The sequence below is a fragment of the Lissotriton vulgaris genome, chromosome 2_1, assembly GCF_964263255.1.
Source record: "Lissotriton vulgaris chromosome 2_1, aLisVul1.2, whole genome shotgun sequence".
Classification (NCBI taxonomy): Eukaryota; Metazoa; Chordata; class Amphibia; order Caudata; family Salamandridae; genus Lissotriton; species Lissotriton vulgaris.
The window spans coordinates 2,009,103,885-2,009,123,351 of NC_141687.1; positions in this window are offsets into that span (position 1 = coordinate 2,009,103,885).

A 19,467-nucleotide genomic window follows, 5' to 3' on the forward strand; every position below is an offset into this window, starting at 1 on the left:
ACCTCTAAATTGAAATTTGAGGTGAATCATTGGAATAGAGCTTTTAATATATATGAAATATACAAAGGACAATGAAGATTTGAGTGACTGCTGGACGGCTCTTTAGATTTTAAAACAAAAAAAATACAGTATTTAAGTTTTTTTAAGAGAAAAAGAAGGTAGATGAATATGAAAACTTTCGAAAATGGAAAAAACCTGCACCACATTAGCAGGGCTTGCATAATGTTGAGCAAGATTTAATGTAAACGAGCTATTTTAAAGGATTAACAATGGCAAATTGACAACGGGTATCCTGCTTACTCAGCAAACTGAATAAGAAATGACAATGCTTTTAAATATGGCTATCTTACAACATTTTCTCAGCTTTGAGAAACAGAGGTCAAAAAGTCAGTTTGTTTTCTACGACTGAAATTAAAGGATTTTGTAGGGTAAACTGCGTAACGATTGCTCTGTGAAAAACATGTGAAATGGAGGGCTGTAGGATGCCAGGGTTCTTTTCCTTTTTTCTCCAAAATTGCACTGAAATAGGTAATAAATGAACAGTTCAAACATTTCAAATATGCTTTGCCAATTACGAAGACAATCTCTTGTAAATTTGGGTCTAGAGGAAAATTTTTTAGAGGATCAGAACAAGTTAGAATGATTTGCTTACTGATGTGAACATTTTAGGTATTCTTGCTGAATACCGACCTCCAAACATTGTTTGCACACTATGTACCTTTGTCAGTAACACTACACTAGTCACCATTTTTAGCCCACATGCACCCACCACATACGGCGCCCTCAGATCTGAAGAACTCCGCCAAAGAAGCCACCAGGCCCATCAGACATTGCAGCGCCGGTCTGACGAGGAGCGCCCTATGATGAAGCATCCATTTAATGGTGTTGGGTTTCAGAGCGATAGATAAGCGATATAATCTAGATGTAATGTGGTCTCGGTTCACATCAGTCACCACTAGCGTCAAAAGTGGAAAGTCCTCAGGGTTCAGCAGATAGGAGGGTTTAAGCGATTAAAGAGTATTATGGAGTAGCCGGAAAATAAAGAGGTCCATGTGTAGTATGCCCTGTACTTGTGGGTCAACAGCTAGGTTTAAGGCATGGCCGTCTGGGAACAGGTCACCCATGGTGAATAGGTTATGTTGGAGTAGAGTGTGTTGGACTACTCCTTTATCGTGTGTAAGTGGAAGCCACGGATTATCATGAAGGGGAGAGCGTTTGAATAGAGGGGACCTCTGTCCAGCAGGTGTCGCAGTCTACACGATGCCCAGCATGTTGTAGATACAGCCTGGATATCTTTGGCATCCAGTGGTATGCCCTTAGGCAGCATCTGTGAATGTAGAAGTCCATCCAGTTGGTCTCGTTCATGATGAAGATATCGAACGCGGGCATCTGGATGATACCATCAATGAGTGTAGTGGCATTGAACGTCTATATAATATGAACAGTAATCAGGAATCCCACAGTCATAGGGGAGTGTGAGGTTGTCCCAGCGGACAAAGGTGGTGTGTGCACCGGCCCAAATCAAGCGTACAAGGAGGCTAAGTATTGAGTGGGAAAAGGATTGTGGAAAGGAATGGGAATATTACAAAAGAAATTTAAAAAACAAGGGAGCACGTTCATCTTGATAATGGCCACATTCCCAGCCATGGAGATGGTAAACTTGATCCATCGGTCCACCTGCGTGGTAAGGTCTGCCACCACCAGACCACAGTTACGTTGAAGAATTTGGTCTGTATCTCAATGGAGTTGGATGTATTTGGTACCATCCATAGCCCACTTAAGGGGATATTCAGCAGGCGCTGGTTGAGCGACATCTGTCAATGGGAAAAGCGTCAATTTCGTCCAGTTGATAGGGAGCCCAGAGAGGTAGCCATAGCGCACAATCACCTGCCTTAGTGGAGAAAGATTGACTAGCAGATGTTGAATAAATAACAAGGTGCCTGGTGTACAACCATAGCATATTGCGAATCGCAAATTGTGTCAAATTGCGAGTCAAAAAATGCTATGTACAGCAGTGTCTGAGACACTGTTTGCGATTCCCAATGGGTTTGCAAATTGCATGCCTCATGAATATTAATGAGGCTGTCGCAATTAGCGACCACATTGGGAATGGATAGCACCCAGCCTCGGATTGGTAACGAGGGCACTGGGGAATACCCGAGGGGCCGGTGTCTGAGTTCCTGCTGTAGGCTGCTTTTTTGAGCAGTCTGGGGCCGATTTGGGCGGTGTCTCTATTTTCGGAATACAGCCAGCAGCCCAGTGGGTGGCTGAGTGGCCTTTCTGTAGGCAGATGGGCGCTCATTACCCCCCCCCCCCCACCAACACCGCCGGTCCCCCACCCCCGGTTTAGCAACAGGCAGAGGTATCACTCCCTTTGTCTCGCTGGCCGGCCCAATAATGTATGCACATACTGAGCGGGGCAGGGGGCCTCAGTAGAAGTGGCCTCACTTGTTTTCAGGTGTGTTTCACTAATCTAAACTAATGCATGATTTTTTTTAAGCCCCCCTCCTTCTTTTTTTTGCAATTACGCTGAAGTAGTAATTTGAGAAAAGGCATTATGCAAATGAGGGCCTATTTTTTTATGTGTTTGCCCGGGCCGATTTTCAATCCCAATCCGACCCTGATAGCACCCCCAGAAATGGTGGCCTGCTGGGGTCAGCAGACCACAATGTCTGGGACTGCTTTGCCAATAAACCAGTTTTCTTTTTGTTTTTTTAATGCAGCCTGTTTTCCTTAACGGACAATGGGAGGCAGAGCCTGGAGTCAGAGTGCATGCGCTGCTCTGGGAGACTTGTTGTAGTGGAATATGTAACATAAGCTCCACCCACTCTCCGCCCATATTTGTAATTGGCTTGTGTCAGTGTCCTTACTAAATGCTGCCTTCTGATTCGTAAAGAGGCTTGCTAGTCCCTCCTTAGTCCCACCTTGTCTTCATCTTTAACCTCCCATGGCAACTGGCCCCTTTACTTAGGATGTAACAGGGTATGGCTGTTTTAGTCTGTGAGAACTATTTTCTTTATAAGTTTCTCTTGCTGTTGGCACAACATACTCTGCTTACATTTAGCGCTGATGGGGAAATACTGGCACCCTCGCAGGAGCAAATGAATGAAACTCACCAGACATAGCAGGTTTGCTCAGAAACAGAGTGACATGTATTTATTGGTACCAAAAGCATGCATCATTGCTAATTAGCAAGGAAGAAGTCAGATCTGCCACTTTAAGGGCCCTCAGACGGCTTCTTCCCAGAGTGACAGATTTCTAGGTGCTATATCACTAAAGTAATGCCATGTCAGCTGAACTAGAATAAGGCACCAAGCCAAATATGGCTGACATGGATGTGCAATGTCTGCACCATGCAAATCAGCCAGATATGGGCCGACTAGAAAGGCAGGATCTGCACGGTCTAACACTTGCACAACCAAAATAAGAAACATCATGTAGTCAAGACAAGCAAGGTGCCCTGTAAGGGAGTACAGAATAGCTTGTTGAAGCTTGTCCAGTCAAGGTCAGATAGGAAGCCCTTTTTAGCTCCAGACCTCATGTTAATGTGATCTTATCTAAGCATGATATCTGTTGAAGCGCCTGCACATGAATTTATATGGATATTCATATATATTGTGTAACAAGCGTGCCATGCACGCTTTCTCTTTGGAAGCTATATCAAACAACAGTTTCTCAAACATGGGTATCATTTAAGGAGCAACTATAGGCAGCACAATTAATTGCAGCAGATTTGATCCAAAAGAAGAGAAACACAGGGAGACATTTTCATGTAAGGTAATTTGTATTAGACATGTTGCACATATTAAACTTCATATGTACAAGCACATGGGAAGGTAGCACTGCGTTACATTAATGAACATGTAACCAACAAGTTCATTAATGTGTTTCTGAAATTGTATATCATTAATTGTTTGGGTGTCCTGAATATGTAAACCTTTGGTTGTTTTACATGGTCCTTTGTCGCACCCATCACCATCGCTGTATATACCACGTCACATGTCACTTGCGCCGTCACAAACTTCACGAGCACTTGTGCACAATATCTTGTTGGTTACATGTTCGGGCTACCTCCTGTGGCCTGATACTGCCTTCTATTTGGAAGCAGCAGGGACAATAGCGCATAGGTCTCGCATTTAAATGCGAGACCCCTTGCATTGCAAATAAAAAAATTTCCTGCCTGCAGCGCTCTCTCTCTTCACTATTTTAAAATGTATTTAACAAGTGCTGCAAGCCTCCGTTGGATTACTGGTAGCCGTACCTTCCGTTTGTTAGTTGTAGTTTACGCATTCCGAGGGTGCCTGTTCCGTGCACTTCCCCCACCTCTCCTACTTGATTTTATTATTGTTTACTCACAAACTGTGAACATTTCCTTGAAAGCAGAACTTGGACCCGAAAATAGACGCTCCCTTTTGAGAGTTAACATTAAAACTGTTTTATTGCGACTTTAAATATGGATGAATTTTGCCTGTGTAATTTTTATTTAAGCAACTCAATTGGGGCACAACATTCCTGATTTTTAAATGGAAACCCACATACAAATAAAATTAGCACAAAGTCTACTTTTCATGAGATGCTTAAGGATTAGGAAAAGTTCTCAAGAGTACTTCACACTCCCAAATAAAATTATAAATCCGTTTTCATTTTCAAGTGGGAAACGTTCTTGAAAAGGCAATTGTCAAATACTCTTGGACGGGTCAATAAATTGTGATGCCAAAGAGGTGAAAGGTGAAAAGGTTCCTCACCTGCACAAAAAAGAGTCAACAACACTTAAAAGTATGGAAATGTCTTTAAATGTACTCAGATAGCCCTTTGCCATCCCGCAGCGCTTTCTGGACAACCAATGAATTGAGTCAGGAACCAGCTGCGCTGGGTAGAGGAAATTGAGGAACTTTACTGGTAATACAGGAGCCTAAATCATTTCAAAAAGCATTTGTAAAATATAACGATTATGCAAAATGTATTTGTGAATTCCAAATGGAGTCACTGGGGAGAAGGGCTGCGAATACCTTCTGTGGAAATTTTTTAACAATGTATATGGGACAAGTTTGAATGTCAGGGGTCCCTGCCTCCCCCGTTCATCCTTACAGGCCCGATATCACAGGGACTGCGCAGTAACAGTGATACCCTCTGAGGACAGAGGCACAGAGATACGAGGCTTTTCAGCGCACCAGGAGATTTTGACCAGCGTAAGGACAGAGGCTTCCAGTCAACCCCTCGCCGCACCCGCTCCGCGGGTGCCGCTTCGCTGCTGGGTCTGAGGGTGAGCAGCTCTTTGGGAGGAGACGCGAAGGAGTGTTAGCGGCAAGGCGGTAAGGGGCGCGAGGCATCAGCAGGGCTGCGAGCGTGCAGGGACTTCATTTCCCAGAAGTCCCTGCAAGACCAAGGAAGAGCTTCCGGTCCGCTCTCCCTGCTGGCCCGCCTCCCGCCCATCCAAGGTCTTGAAAAACGTTGTTGTTCTGACCAACTGTGGGACACTTACCCTCTGAGGACAGAGGCACAGAGATACAAGGCTTTTCAGCGCACCAGGAGATTTTGACCAGCGTAAGAGGCTTCCAGTCAACCCCTCGCCGCACCCGCTCCGCGGGTGCCGCTTCGCTGCTGGGTCTGAGGGTGAGCAGCTCTTTGGGAGGAGACGCGAAGGAGTGTTAGCGGCAAGGCGGTAAGGGGCGCGAGGCATCAGCAGGGCTGCGAGCGTGCAGGGACTTCATTTCCCAGAAGTCCCTGCAAGACCAAGGAAGAGCTTCCGGTCCACTCTCCCTGCTGGCCCGCCCCCCGCCCATCCAAGGTCTTGAAAAACGTTGTTGTTCTGACCAACTGTGGGACACTTACCCTCTGAGGACAGAGGCACAGAGATACGAGGCTTTTCAGCGCACCAGGAGATTTTGACCAGCGTAAGAGGCTTCCAGTCAACCCCTCGCCGCACCCGCTCCACGGGTGCCACTTCGCTGCTGGGTCTGAGGGTGAGCAGCTCTTTGGGAGGAGACGCGAAGGAGTGTTAGCGGCAAGGCGGTAAGGGGCGCGAGGCATCAGCAGGGCTGCGAGCGTGCAGGGACTTCATTTCCCAGAAGGGCAGCAGGGCAGCCCCTGCTCCGCAAGCTGAGCAGCACCCCCCACCAGTACCTGTTGCTGTAAGGCCTGTTCCTAAGCCGAGGACTGTGGCTGTGGATCAAGTTTCCATAACCGCTAAACCTCAGGCTACCAAACTGCAGATTCCCACACGGAACTCTAAGCCTGAAAAAGTAAATCCAAACCTGGTAGCATCCGCCAGACCCCATCCTGCCGAAACCCAGGGTCCTCGTCCAAAAGAAAATTTTAGAGGAGGCTATATAGACCTTCCACCAGAGGCCAATGACTACGTGGTCGTGTTGACAGGCGTCCCTGCGATCGGCACTGACCAACACGAAGACCACTGGTCATTGAAAAATAAAACTATGCACTGGCTTAACGTCAACAGACCGATTCCCAATGGCAAACAAAGCCGAGTAATGATGGTCCGTAGAATACCCTGGGTGGGCCCAACCAAGAAATCTAAGCAAGGGGACTGTGTAGTTGTAACTTTTGAAGACCCACATACGGCGCACCATATCTGTTCCTGGCCAACTAGTGAAGATTCTTTAGTCATACCAAGGCCGCTATCCTATTTTTATCCCCCACGTCAAGTGCATACCCAAGCGGATAACTGGTCCTTGGTGCAGCACCACCCATGGAACACCCGTCCCACGAGGCAAAAGAATACTCTTTTACACTGGAATGGCCTTTCAACCTACAATAGATTTGGAGGCCTGGAGGAGGTCGATTGACTTTCTATGTTTCTAACATGCCCACAACTAGAAAAAGCATCGTCTCCACAGGTTATAGACATAGTTAGAAATCCAACCAACGACCCTCCAACTAGCCAAGCCGGGCTTCTGACTCTCTTGCCCCGGGCCACGGAACCGATCAAAATGGCTATTTTAGATTGCAAAAGAGTGGAAATGAGGCCTGACAGCCCCTGTCCGATCCCCCCTCCTCCTGTTCAACCTAATCCAATGGAGATCGACCTGCCTGATAGAGCTACCTCCCCAGGCGATTCTTCACTGAGGGTCTTAAGCTGGAATGTGGCCGGCCTTGTACGTAACTTTGATAACCCGGAATGGAACACCTTCCTGGCACCCTATGACATTTGCTTGCTACAGGAAACATGGTGCCAGGAACCCAGACATAGAGTGGGGTTTTCGACCTTCTATGTTCCGGCTGTATGTCACCAAGGTTCTAAAGGACGCCCATCCGGTGGTCTTCTTATCTGGATCAACATAGCACTAGACCTCAGTGTTTCTCAAAGGACCACCGAAACATCTGACCTTCAATGGCTAACACTGCACTACAAAGGGGGAAGGAAACTAGAACTATTTAATCTCTACTTAAGGGGCAACAGGAACGGAGGATCTCTAAACTCTTTAGGCTTAAGTAACAACCTGTCTGCCTGTGACGCCGACTCTCTCGTCCTGCTGGCAGGCGATTTTAATTGCTGTTTTGAGCCTTTAGCCAAAGAAGATATTCTGGATACCAACGATGAGGATAACAGGAGGGGCATCCCTATTTTGAATCTCGAACCGATCCCTAAATGGACACAAAAGGCGATCGATATAAATGCTCTTTGCATGGAGTATAATTTGAGAGCAACGAATGGGCGTTCTAAATCAGATCCCATGGGCGCCCATACATACAACAGGACGGGCCACTCATCCAGAATTGACTTTGTTATGCTTAACTATAACCTCTGGCCATATCATCAAGACATGGAGGTTATAGAGACCTGTGACAGCGACCACAACCCTCTCGCTTTAACCATTTCTGTCCCCTGGCAAACTGGGTCTCAAGAAACTACCAATCAGTTACGGAAAGCTTCACATGAGATTCTTCCCTCAAACTGTGGCAGACGTCTTAAATGGGCAAGAGTCTCAGCGGATGAGGCTAGGATGTCACAAGCTGAAACCATCTTACTAGAGGCTGAATCCAGGCTTGATAGCACTAATAGCGATAGTAAGATGTTTTTATCGTTATTTACGAAGACTGTAACGGCACTAAGTGGGCTGTTCATCATTTCCAAACCCAGTTCTAGAACTGCTTCAAAGGGGGCCCTGAGAACAAGTGAAAAGTGGTTCACAGCCAAGTGTCGACTTGCTAAGGGTGATCTTGTTGCTGCAGTAAAAGGAAAAGACCAAGCCACCATCAGGTCTGCAAGGAAACTTTATAGGAAAACCGTGACTGAGGCCAAGCGGACATATGATTTCAACTTTTGGCGTGACCTAACGGAGGCGAGCACAAGGAAAGATGCTAAGGGGTTCTGGGACTTGCTAAGATCAAGAGACAAGCCCATTGATCAACAACTGACTTGTAATATCCCTGGTGTTGCCTGGTTTGCCCACTTTTCGAAATTGTATTCGGCTCAGACAGGGCCTCCGCAACCAGACCCGCTTCCAAGGCTCAGTTTCACAGATCTCCCACCAAATGAAGTCCTATTTACCACCTTGGAAGTAGAGAAGGCAATCAGGTGTACAGTTTCTAACAAAGCGGCAGGACCTGACGGGATCCCGGACGACCTGATAAAAAATAATCCCCCGTTTTGGAGCAGATTAATTGCTGCTCTTCTTAATGAGGTTATGTTGGGGGGGTCTTTCCCTGACTCTTGGAGGGGCGCTGAAGTAGTCCCCATTTTCAAGAAGGGTAGCAGGGAAGACCCAGCCAATTACCGCCCCATCAGTTTGCTGGATTCGACGCAAAAGGTAGCGGGGAAAGTGGTATTGGGCAGGATTCTGGAGTGGGTGGATGAAAATCAGATATTGTCTGATTTCCAAGCGGGCTTTAGATCAGGGACAGGCACCGTCGAGCAGACATTCCGCCTTTTAATGCTCTATTGGAAGGTAGTGGTGCTAGGAGGGGGCAGTTTATACTTAGTCTTTATAGACTTAAAAACAGCCTTCGACCTGGTTCCAAGAGCATTATTGTGGAAGGTCCTCGACGAGTTAGGTCTACCTCCCTACTTGTTGGCCTTGTTGATAAAATTTCATGAAAACAACTTTGCCCAAATCAGATGGGGTGCCCAGGGAGAAAAAACCCCGTGTATTCCAGTAGACAGGGGCGTCCGCCAGGGGTGTGTGCTTGCCCCCACTCTGTTTTCGCTTTACGTCAATGGAGTGGTGGAGCACCTTCTTCAACATCCTGCAGATGCACCATCCCTGGCTGGAAGGAAAATCCCGACGCTCCTGTTTGCGGACGACACCCTCCTGATTTCGAAATCACCTGCAGGCATACAGTCACTACTTTCCAGCTTCAAGGCCTTCTGTGACACCAAGGGACTGGCCATAAATATTGGCAAGACCAAATTTCTTGTCCTCAACCCTCCTAAGAAATCTGTTAAACCCCCCACTCTAGACTCTGTCACATTAGAACGGGTCAAAGAATTTGACTATCTAGGCATACGTCTTTGTGATAGTATGAGCTGGAAGGCCCATCACCAAAAAGTGTTTCTAACCCATAAGAGGGTTGTTGGTGCTTTACTTAAAGAGCAGCGTGCTTCCTCCACAAAACCTATTGGGGCACTTCTTGATATTTATAGGGGTAGGGTTGTGAGCGCAGCACTGTATGGCGCAGAACTTTGGGGTACCCAGAGAGTGGATACTCTGGCCCACCTAGAAAATAAATTTCACAAAGACCTGATGAGGCTACCACAGAGCACCCCCACAATCCCCCTCTTGCTTGACGCAGGTACTCGTCCAATCTGCGAGCAAGCTAAATTATGCCCCTTACTTCTATGGTCTAGAATTTGGAACGTCCCCGAACTCCACAGCTATGCAGATGCCCTAAAAGATGTACTGTCCTTACCTGGCTGGCATAAGATCACCTGGCTCAGAGAGGTTAAGAGGGCATTGTACAAGCTCGGTCTAGGAGCTGCGTGGGAAAATAAAACAGCACGTCCTAAACAAGAACTGAAGAAGGCTTACTGGTCTTGGGTGGACAACGAGAGACTTGGTAAATCAAATCACCCAAGATCTGTTGCCAATTTCTTGATGGTTAAAGATATTCCCTCCAGAGAACCATATTTGGATTTGATTCACAGTTCGCATGATAGGGCATTATATTTTAAATTCAGGGTTGGGGTCTTACCTTTATGTCAGTTTACCTCTACCTGGAAACCACCACTGCAAACTGTACCCTATTGCCCATTCTGCGAGCCTAAAATTGAATCTGTCGCACACTTTCTATTTGAGTGTCGAGTCTATATGGCCCCTAGACAGAGGTGGTTGAAGCCTCTTTGTAGGAGCCTGGGAACTCGCTCACATCTGGAAGCTATAAGAATACTGCTCTCAGACACAAGACCCTTTTTTGCCATTTGTTTGGCTAAGTTCCTAGGCTGGGCTTGGCGCATAAGATCTGCTAAACAACTGACGATACAGTAAAGTGTCCCCTTTTCATTTTTCCATAAATTTTAAGATTCTTTCGTGTAAATATGAAATGTTTTTAATGGTAATACGAATTGTAAATTGCTTGTTTCGACTATTGTTTTTATGCTGTCATGTTTTGCTTTTATGATATGTTTCTATATCGAAATAAAGCTTTACTACTAGTGATACCTGTTTAACATCACATCCTGTAATATGCCACAACAGTGGAGTAGATACACACCCTATATATTCCATGTCACAGACACACAACACACATATTACAAGCCCAATTTCGCCGCTTTAGCAGCCATTTTCGGCCGAAAAGCTGTGATTTAAATATTGCTCTATTATCTAGGACACGCTAACCCGTGTTTCCTTGAGTTAGCAGACGTCTTTTCTCCACTTTGCTTGTCAGCGATTATTATCTCTAATGACATTCAAAGTGCGCGGTCCTCATAGAACAACATGGGTACACATCGCTAAAACTGCTTTGCGATATTTATAAGGATGCCCTAGACCCGTGAATTGATGATAAAGGTCGCAGTAAGGCCCCTCTATTGCAGGATTTTAACTCTTGCTATTAATCCGACTTCGCAATATGTAACATGGGAGGTGGATCTCAGGGATAAGTCCACACCTGCCTATTATCAAGGTTTACATTATCGCAGGATATTTTTCGCTTCTTTTCAAACGCTAATGCATGTTATCACCCTCTTTCGCTAGATTTCACATCGCCTGGATGAAAAGCGTTATTAATAAGTCGCTAACTGAAATCTAGCGATAGGCGGCGATAATGAAAATCGCCCTCTGCGCGATTTGCGATAATTATCGCATGTGCTTGATAATATGCCCATCAATTCTTGGCTAATTTTGTGGGAAACCTCCTAACTGTTTTGCTGAAAATGTCAATTTCTTTAATGCAGAGTAGAGGCGGACAAGCTAACAAATTAACAGGGAGAGCCGAGCCAAAGGTCTGGCTCAGATCTTAGAGCCTGGGCACGAGCTAAGCCCTGAAAATATTTGCTATTCAAATAATACAACAAACATCACGTAAAATATCATAAAGCCACTTCAAAATGTTAAAGTATATTTATTTAATATATGGACACTTTCCCTTTAATAGGGCACATGATAGCACTGCAGTGCAAAGTACTTATTAAAAGTGATAGTTTTGTACAATTGGTAGTCTGAACTCACATATTTATAAGTGCCTTCATACTTGATAATGAAGAACAAAGAGTTTTGGTGAAATACAATATTTGCCTTAGATCACACAATTTAAACGGTGAAGCAGCGAACCAGCCAGTAAATGGGTATCTATTTGTCTTTCCTTATTTAAAGGCTTCTTCTTTTTACTCATAGTGCACTTTTCTACAGTTTTTAAAATATAGCACGGTCTCGGAGGTATTAGTATTTATAGGCATGGGTAAATTAAGTGATTTGCCCAGGATCACAGGATGTTTGAGCTGACCTGACTCCCCCAGTTAAACATTCTGAAGTTCTGAGTGTAACGCACATCCTGCGTAGAGGGGGCAAGCAGGAAAAAGCCCTATGAAAGCTTCACACGTAATTGGCATGAGGTTGTAACATGTCCTCGAGCTGAGTCAGAGACTGGCTCCAGGCCCGAGCTTTCAGTGGCTCGCGCACCTCTATTGCAGAGCGGTGTAGATCAAAGAGAGTGTCACTGAAAAGGATAGGAATTCGGTGGTACCTGAGGTGGAAGGGGTTAAAAACTTCTAGGCCAGGAGGTGTGGGTCCCCTTGTTATTGGCCATTAGGATTTGTATGTCGCGAAACAAGACCAGAGGCCTGTACCCTTGGGGCTTTGCAGTAGGGACATGGGCATGGTTATCACCAGTGCAGCAGATGCAGTGGCTCCAGGGCAAAAGTTTGTGATGGGACCACTGTACCCCAATTATGGTTATATTTTGGTCCCCAAAAAGAGAGCAGAGAAGCCCTTTTTAGGTTGAGCATGGGCAACAAATGGGCTGATCTGAGAAGCATGCAGTATTGAGGTATGGCATTGAAGTTCCGCCATTTCCCTCCCATATTTTCAATTGGCTCCTGTTACTGTCCTTGTGAAATCGTTGCTTTTCATTTGTGAATAGACTTAGTAGTCCCTCCTTGGTACTACCTTGTCTGCATTTGTAACCTCCCATAACGACCAGAATTTTTACTTGTGTTGTTACACGGTCTGCTTTCTGTTGTCGGTGAGCACTATTTTCTTAATGATCTTGCCCTATTCCACCGACGATATCGCAGCATGATTTTATAATATTAGTAATGTATTTATTTAAATTACAGCGCAGTCCACTTTAACCCCTTCGAAATTCGCGCCGCGGAGCGGGGGGTAGGGGATGAGCGCGGAGTTGCAGTGCGCATGACGGAACCACTCCATCAAGAGTCACAGGCGGTGTGTGCTCATGACGGCGTGATTCCGTCATGACCCCGCATGATTCGCCCACACAGGCGGGGAATTAATGTCGCGTGGGCGTAGGGGCAGCCGCATGACGGATCCACACCGTCATGAGCACACGCTGCCCGTGACTCATGACGGTGTGGTTCCGTCATAAGCACGCAAGGGGTTAACTTTAGTGGCCGTGCTTATTTAATTATTTCATTTACAGAAGAGGCCGCTTTCCCTTTGGCGGATGCGCTTTGTTTTTTATTTTATTAACAGTGGGGACTACTTTCACTACAGAAGCTTTCTTAATGAAAAAAATGTCACGCTTTGGGTGAATGCGCCCCATACCCGCTTTCACTTTGGTGTTGGCACGCCCCTTTTTTTAGACACTGCTCACTGTAATCTTAATACAGTGAGCAGCGTCTAAAGAAAGGGGAGCGGCCACCATTAAAGTGGTCTTGCATTTGCGAGAGATAGAGCTATTGACAATAGAATTACAATGCCTTTTATATATGCGTTGCTTTTTAAAACACATAAATAAAAGGCATTGTCAATTACAATGCCAATAGCTTAACCCTTTCCGTGCGTCGGACGGCCCCCGGCCGTCCAGCGTCACGGTGGGCGTGTGCAGAGGATGGCCGGGGTCCATCCTGACCACGCCCAGTCATAAATCACCTGCACCGCGGCGGAATTCCAGCCGCGGTCAACGGGTTAAACGCTCGCAAATGAGAGACCTATTGCCTTGCAAATGCTTGTTTAAGGGCAAGCAGTGGTTCCTGAGACCACTGCCTTCCCTTCAAAAATATTTGCGCATGCATTCCAAAAAGGGAAGGGGTCCTCTTGGGACCCGTTCCTGTTTATGAGTGCCTTACCACCCTTTTCAGAAGGGTGGTAAACTACGAGTGTTTTGCAACCACAATTGCAGTTGCAAAACATTCATGCATAAGTTTTGGAGTCACTCTTAGGAAGAGAGGCCCTTGGAATAGCGAGTCAATAACCCTATTTTGCGAGTCGCTAATTGATAAGTGACTCACAAAATTGGATTGGTACTTTGGCCACGCATTTTTGCTCTCGCAAACGGTCCTAAAACCCCTTTTGGACCTCAAAAAAGGTTGTTCATCTGGCTCAAGATATCATCCACCTAGAGAGGCAGCATTAGGGGACCATGAGTGTGCTGCAGCCCACGGTACACATGAAGATTTCGCAAAACGTGGACAAGATGGTCCATTTCAATTATAACAGGCACTGGAAATGCAATAGGTCTGAAGAACCGGGCCTTTGGGCCTGGCGGCGCAGGGCACACCTGAAATCTTTGAGTTCACCTGCCTTGTTGCACAGAGACACGGAATACTCTATTTGCGTAGAAAGACCACGTTTATTAGCTGCAGCTAGGCACAGTTGTCCGAGAAGTACACCAAGTAGGTTCTCAGGAGACTGCCACTTTACTCCGTGGCTCACAAACTTTTATATCCAAAATACATCTATACAAACATACACCTAATGCACAAAGTTTTTGCCAATCAGAAGAGTTTGAAAACAAGGTGTTGTGCAACCAGAATGCTCTATGCTTACATGTTTGTGTGTTATCCAGCCCCCAGAGTTAATAAATACTGGTACCCATGGTTCAGTGTTGCAATGGCAGGACATGTCTGTATGCTTCAAAAGAAATGTTGTAAAATAGGAAAACACAAGGAGAGAATGGCGAAGGCCAAAAGATAAGATACAGCAAGAGAAGAATACTAAAGGCTGACAGATAGTTGATATAGAGATTAGGTAGTCCAGACAAGGATTAGTTAGGGTGGCTGGTGTCTGAGATGGGTTTCAAGACAAGGACGGAGGGGGTTTTTGACACGTTACAGTCCAAGGGGCAGAGACACTTCGCGAATCGAGCAGCCTGTGTAAAGGCAACACAAAATGGCGGCAAATGTAAAATGGAGTCAAAATTAAAGAACCTCAGGTCTCGGATTTATTTGAGTTAGAGCTAATGGCATTGTAAATGGCAATGTCTTTTAGCCATGTGTTATGTGTTATGTGATGTGTAGTGGAATTATGTGGGTTGGATTGGAATTGTAGCAATGGTGGCATGCTGCGCTTTAGATGAATATGTTTAAAAGTAAAGTGCACCATACTGCGATTGCTACACTAGTTAATTGTGGATGCGTTAACAATTGATGTGTGAACTGATGGCTTGTGGTGTGTGGGCCTGTAGAAATTGTGCACTGATGGCTGGTGGTGTGTGTGCCTGGTGGAAACGTGCACTGCCGGCTGGAGGTGTGTGTGCCTGGTGGAAGCGTGCATTGACGGCTGGTGGTGTGTGTGCCTGGTGAAAGAGTGCACTGACGGCTGGTGTTTTGTGTGGCTGGTAAAAGTGTGCACTGATGGCTGGTGGTGTGTGCGTTTGATGAAAGCGTGCACTGGCGTCTGGTGGTGTGTGCCTGGCGGAAGCCTGCACTGACGGCTGGTGGTGTTGGTTCCCAGTGAAAGCGTGCACCGATGGCTGGTGGTGTTTGTGCCCGGTGAAAGCGTGCAGTGACTGTGTGGCTGTGTGTGTGGTTGTGTGTGTGGTTGCGTGTGTGGTGGTGAGTGTGTGGTGGTGAGTGTGTGGTGGTGAATGTGTGGTGGCGAATGTGTGGTGGTGTGTGTGTGGTGGTGTGTGTGGTGGTGTGTGTGTGTGGTGTATGTGGTGTGTGTGTGGTGTGTGTTCTTATGTGTGTGGTGTTATGTGTGTGGGGGTGGCCCGCATGCTCTCATGAGCAGGTCACACGCAGAGCCCTGCAGGTCACAGACGGGCCCCAGAAGTTTGTACAATCCCGGTAGGTTGGATCTTTGGTGAAGTTGCACACACATCGGTAGGTTGAATCTGCACCTGGTGAAGTTGCACACATACCCTGGAAAGCTGCTCTGAGAGTGCACAGGTATATGAACACCCCTTGCACTTCGCACTCAGTCACCGGCAGGTCATACTGATAGACACAGGTCAGCGGATCCCATACCAGCCTTAAAGGGTACATGCACACTCCCCGTGAGGTCACCCACACAGCCCAGAAGGGTTCCTACACACACACAGTGGGTTTCACATGGACCCAAGCAGGTGGCACGTGTACCCAAGCAGACTGCGCACTCTCTGACGTTTGTACATGGACCCCACCGAGTTACTCACTGTGACCCAAGGAGCTCTCACGCCTCACACGTAGCACCCAGACCCAAGCGGGTCACGCGCTGACCGGAACAGGTGATGCATGGCGACCCCAGAATTATATACAGTGTCTAGCAGATTTCACAGACACCCTGACGGGTGGCACACAAAAGCGAACAATTTTGTATACACACAGCTCCACAGAATGCACACTCATCAGCAGCCCGCACACGGCAGTCTACACATGCACCTGCAGTTTGCACACGTCTCGGCAGCTCTCACAGGGCGGCTTGAAGACTCCTCAGTAGCTTACACGCACACTTGCAGCCTGCAGACGCACACACTTGCAGCCTGCATACGCACACAGGTCACGCACATCTCAGCAGCTTGGCACATACATGCTGTTTACACACACCTCTGCATCTTTCACGCACATCGGCACCTTGCACACACATTTGCACCCTGCACACACAGGCACGCAGCTCCCGCACATCTCAGCAGCTTGGCACACACATGCTGTTTAGACGCACCTCTGCATCTTTCATGCACATCGGCACTTTGCACCACACTTGCACCCTGCACACACAGGCACTCAGCTCCCGCACCCTCTGGCGCTGGCACATGCAACCCCACCCACAGCAAGGAACACCTTCAGGGAACACAGCCCGCATCTTGAGGTAGCTGGTGGTGAGGTGGATGATAGAGGCCTTGTCCAGCTGCGCGGTGATGGCGGCAGGCAGGCGCAGCAGCTTGGCCAGCTCATAGAACTTGCCGTTCTCCTTCTCCCGCCTGCTCTTGGCCACGTTCTTGGACTTCTCCTTCATTGCGGAGGTGGCCCGGGCTGGGGATCTGACGGCGACTGCACAGGCCCAGGGCGGGCGGCACTGGCATAATAGACCCGGCCCTGGCCGAGGGCAGGGGCATGGGGGACCGAGTCAGCAGCCGAGGAGCAGAGGCGAGTCAGTGCTGGAGCCGGGAGCCGGTGAGGAGAAGGCCAGGGCTCGGGACCGGAGCAGAGTCAGAGGCCGAGGATCAATGGCGAGTCAGTGCAGGAGCCGGGAGCGGGCGAGGACTGAGGAGGAGGCCAGGGTTAGGGACCTGAAACCGAGTCAGCTGCAGAGGACCAGTGGCGAGTCAGTGCAGGAGCCGGGAGTGGGTGAGGACTGAGGAGGAGGCCAGGGCTCGGGACAGGAGACACCGGTAACTGATGTAAAGGAGGCCGAAGGCTCCTTATAGAGAGACAGAGTTAGCAGCCGAGGACCACTGCCAAGTCAGAGGTTGAGCCGGGAGCCGGAAAAAGTGTGGTATAGCAATGAGGAGAGCAGCTGGGGGTCAAGGGCCAAGGATGTAGCGTGACAGGCACGGGGGACGGGGTCTGGGAATGATGGACCAGTGGTGGGCTTCAGGGCGCTTTAGAAGGGAGAGCAGTCGTTGGTCTTCAGCCTCTGGATGCTAGTGGGGTTCACGGGCAGCGGGTTTCAGCTCCCCAGGACACAGCTCAGTTTATTTAAAAATAATCCCACCCCTGAAAACGTAAAGAGAGCGAGTTGTCTTGTGGAGGTGTGGGGGGGAGGGGGTGGCACTGAGGGAGGGGGCCTCCGCTAACTCACCGCAAACTACAAAAAAAAGGCCACGAGTGGTACGCGTGCGCGCGCCAGTGCGAGCATATGTTTTTAATTATCATGGCTGTCAAGCCGCGATAATTAAAAACACATGGCCTCTGGTGCGCGACCGCCTATGGCCTATTGCGTGTTCTGTTTAAAAACAGCATGCCCGCAAAGGCCAATGGAAATGGACCTTGGAAATCCACACGCACAAGCTATATGGAATTTCAAGGTCCATTTTCAAAACGCCCGGAATAGGACCCTCGCTGCGCGACACTGCATGTGCAGTGTAGACAGAGCCCGAGCCCTAAAAAGGAGGGGGGATAACGGGCAGCTCTGTCGATTGCCACGCATTATGGGAAATACATCAGTGAGCGAGCCATTGACTCGTAAGCAAGTCATAATTAGGACTGGGCAAGGCACTACGCTACACTCGCGTAGTTTGCGCAACTTCGCACTAGGCGAACTGCACGTAGCACAGTGCGAACACGCATAGCGTAGTGCAGCGGTAATTTTTTGCTTGCTCGCGTCCCTCAACGTCAAGTTGGTGACCGCAAGCAAGCAAAATTATATCCTGGGGAGACTTTTTCCTCATTCGCGATCAGCGACATCAAGTTGCAGATCGCGAGCGTGGAAAATAAATCTCCCTGCGAGATTCTCAATGGGGGTGGTCTGGTTTCTCATTGCGAGTGGTTGCGCATGCTCGCAACCACTCGAGATGAGAAACTACCAGTCCGCGATGAGAAAGCTGCCGCTCGAGTAAAAAATCTCCTCAAGCGGCAGAAAACTACAGCTCGCACTGTGCAAGATGCTGTTTTCAATGATTGCACAGTGCTGGATGCTTGTCCGCATTGTGCAATCATTGAAAACGGCATCTTGCACAGTGCGAACATGCTACTATGCAGTTCGCGTAGTGCTACCCGTAGCTTGCGTAGTGTGAAGTGCACTTCGCGTAGCTTCGTGAAGTGCTACTTCGCAAACTACGCCCAGCCCTAGTCGTAATGTTGGTATATAACAGCATGATCAGGGAAATTAATGGGGGGATACCAAGCTCGCCAAGGACGGCTTTTAAAAAGGGACATGCAAGAGAGTCAAATACTTTTTCGAGAAACTACCAGTCCGCGGTGAGAAAGCTGCCGCTCGAGTAAAAATCTCCTCAAGCGGCAGAAAACTACAGCTCGCACTGTGCAAGATGCCGTTTTCAATGATTGCACAGTGCACGGTGCTTGTCCGCACTGTGCAATCATTGAAAACGGCATCTTGCACAGTGCGAACATGCTACTACGCAGTTCACGTAGTGCTACGTGTAGTGCGAAGTGTACTTCGCGTAGCTTCGCGAATCGCTACTTCGCAAACTACGCCCAGCCCTAGTCGTAATGTTGGTATATAACAGCATGATCAGGGAAATTAATGGGGGGATACCAAGCTCGCCAAGAACGGCTTTTAAAAAGGGCCATGCAAGAGACTCAAATACTTTTTCAGCATCCAACAGGGCCACAACTGCAGGAGTGGATAGAGAGATTTTTTTAAGGACAGTGAATATGGTTTGTAGGTTAAGTAAGGTCGACAAATACGGAACAAAGCTGGGATGGGGGCGGGGGAGATGATTTGACCATCAGTAGAGCTAGCCTAGTGGTAAGTACTTCGGGCAGGATTTTATTATCTAAGTTCAGAAATGAAAGAGGTCCATAGGAGGCACAGCGACAGGGGTCTTTGCCGGGTTTCAGCATTAGCGTCAGAACGATTTTCCAAAGTGTGGGAGGTAGTGTGCCAGTTGCTAAGGATTCGTTATACAATGCAAGGAGATGAGGAGCAAGTTGTTGCTTAAGGGCTTTATAGAAATCTCTAGTTAGCCCATATAGTCCTTGTGCTTTGGAACAGTCAAGGGTGTCTGGCC